At 44.2% G+C, this 3132-nt stretch overlaps 1 pseudogene; it reads right to left on the reverse strand.

Annotated features, from left to right (window-relative positions):
• Nucleotides 1-1616: 1616 nt before the first annotated feature.
• Nucleotides 1617-1927, reverse strand: LOC110546205 (cytochrome c, somatic-like; annotated as a pseudogene).
• Nucleotides 1928-3132: the final 1205 nt, after the last annotated feature.

Below are 3132 nucleotides of genomic sequence, written 5' to 3' on the forward strand. Positions count from 1 at the left end.
GAGCAGTGTTCTTCTCAGACTCTTCCGTGGTCAAGGTTCCGAAAGAAATCATCTTCTCTACCGGATGTAAGATGTACAACGCCCAGGGTGAGCATGCGTTTGCCTCCATGTGCGGAGGGCAAAGCCAGAGGAAGAATTCAAGTGTTCTATCCCTTTCGGCCTCTAGTCCCTGGAGACAGGGTCTCTCACTGGATCTGGAGCCAGGCAGCAGCCAGCAAGCCCCGGATCCTCCTGTCCCCCTGTCCCAGTGCTGGGGTTAACGGTGCTTGTGTACCTACCGCTGGCTTGTTACATGGGGCCTCACGCTCGTGAGACAGTGCTCTTCCCTGACGAGCCATCCCTCCAGCCCCACCATTTACACCTCAGTTCTCTCACCCTCACGTCCAGCAGTCAAGATCTGCACATGTCTGACCTTGCACACCTCAGCCTCCTCTGGCACCAGGAAAACTGAGATTCCTTTTACTCAGTGGTTTCTTTCAATATCTAAACAAAACAAACAAACAAAAAAATCCACCACCACCACCAAAACTCTTTTCAGGAACTGAAATACTGAATCCTTCACTTACATGAAAAGTATGTATGAACACTCCCAATACGCTTCTGAACTATCCTTTGATAATGAGACAAATAAGACCTTCCTTCGGCTGCGTCTCCAAATGGAAGATACAACTTACCAGCAACAGCTGGCCTGCCTCTGTTAGGGACTGGGGTGCCTCAGCAATGGAAGATAAATACATTTTGAATATGTGCGCTTAATAATCTATATAAAAGTAAATAATAATACTAATATCTCCTAGTGCTGGAGTAATGGGTTGGAGGTAAAGAGCACTGGTTGCTCTTCCAGAGGACCTGAGTTTGATTCCCAGCACCTACATGGTGCCTCACAATTGTCTGCAGCTCCGGTTCCTGAGGTCCCTGTAACTCTCCCTTCTCGCTTCAGAAGGCACTAGGCACACATGCAGTGCATGGGAAAGACATACAGGTGCAGCACCCATGCATACAGAGTAAAAGAATTTAAAAGAAAATCTCCCAACTGCTCGTTGCACACACAGAACTTTTGGGGGAGGTATTGTTCTTTTTCTTTTTTTAAGTATTAAGCACTCTTTATTGATATCTTACGCAAACCACAGTCAGTGTCTTTCAGAGGTAGAAGGGCAGCCAGCATCCTTGACATAGGGAATTCTAATTAAAACAGCATCATCAAGGACACACAGTTGTTTCCTGACATTTATCCACTGCCTGTAACAGACCAGTGAGCACAAACTGAGACACAGGTGAGTCTTCTTGTTTGTGAGACAATAATCGAGTTTTCCCATTGTTTAAACATACTCATATGCCCAGTTATATAAATCTAAGCACAAAACCATTTAATAGGTTTGAGCCAACACCCCCATCTTTGTGGAAAGTGGAACATTACTACTTAAGATCATGCAACTGGATTGTTGTTTTAGAAAAGATAGTATCCACTTCACTACAAGTCAGTTTTTTCCTAAATGGGGACTGTCCAACAAAAATATTGTTAGCCATTCATGATCTGAATTTTGTCATATGAATTAAATTATGGTACACATTAAAAGCCATGAGACATTGGTTTTGTAATAAATAAGGCAGTGGAATTACTCACTGGTAATCTTTTTAAGATAAGCTATTAGGCCTGCCCTTTCTCCCTTCTTAATTCCAGCGAAGATCATTTTTGTTGCAGGGATGTACTTTTTGGAACTCTCCAAATACTCCATCAGGGTATCCTCTCCCCAGGTGATACCTTTGTTCTCGTTGGCATCTGTGTAGAAGAATCCAGCGGCCTGTCTTCTGCCCAAAAAGGACAGGGAGATGGGGTCCATTCTTGTGCTTGCCTCCCTTTTTCCATAGTGTGGCACTGGGCACACTTCTGAACAAAAATCTTCTTGCCTTTCTCAGCATCACCCATTTTAAAATTCGCTCCAGGCTGGTCAACACCAGAAATGTTATGTCCTGAAGATCAACGTCCAGCTCTCGAGCTGAGGTGTTGTTCTCGTTTCAAGGGAGCAGGCTGTAAACTGGGTGTGGTCGCCACGTGCCTCATCCTTATACAACTTGGGTCTCTGAGACTTGACTACGGGTGACCAGGGAATGAAGAAATGATAAACACAGAGGCACAAAAAAGCTGAGATTGGATAAATGGGCTCTCTGCTGGAGAAGCCACAGCACCCTGGAAGGGCAGGAGGCAGGCTATTACATACAGATTAAACAAGGAGGCAGGTTATTACATACAGATGAACAAGGAGGCAGGTTATGCATGCAGATGAATAAGGAGGCAGGGTTTATGGTATACAGCTGAACAAGGAAGGATTTAGCTAAGCCTTCAACAAGGACTTAGCTAATCTCAGTAGAGACAGTCTCTGTTGGGAGCAGTCGTCCGGCCATAAATATCTGGGTGGGGGGAGCTATGGTGTACATGTTCTATAATACTGTTCTGTACATACATGTTCTGTACATACTGTCAATGTTTCCATTCAGACCAGGAGGGAAGGTGCTGCCATTTTCCTGACTCTAGCACGGGTTTTGCCACACCTGTGGTGACTCTCCTTCACACCACCTCAATATCCCTCAAATTTAATGTCTCTCCCTTCTACTTCCTGTTCGTTTCTGTAGCCATCCTCCTGACTTCCTCTTACTCTCTATGATTTTTTTTTCTACGTTCACTTCCTGTCAACTGGTTGTTTGTTCTACCTCTTGACCTATGGTTGAATTTATTTAATCCTGTTCACAATATTCAAGTAGAAAATTCTTGGATTAAGGGTGTGTGCTAGGGCTGAGCCATACCACAATTAGAAACAGGGTTTTCCAGTAAACAACACAATCTCGAGGACCACAGTGTGATCAAATATACTGCAACACCTTCTACCTTTTGGAATTTGGGGAGATGGAATTTCCTTTGGACCTGACAGTTACGAGCCAGCTTGAGATACTATGTAAGACATCTGTCTTACACCCACACCCAATTAATTAATTAATTAATCAACCAATTACTTAATTAATTTTAATCAGAAGAGTACACTGAAGCCAGAGTTCCCAAGCTGAGCAAACCATGACTCTCAATGGGTGCACCTCCCAGTTTTCCTTCTCAGAGCTGTTGGAACAAGGGCACGGCCA

This window comes from Meriones unguiculatus, chromosome 11 (assembly GCF_030254825.1).
Source record: "Meriones unguiculatus strain TT.TT164.6M chromosome 11, Bangor_MerUng_6.1, whole genome shotgun sequence".
Classification (NCBI taxonomy): Eukaryota; Metazoa; Chordata; class Mammalia; order Rodentia; family Muridae; genus Meriones; species Meriones unguiculatus.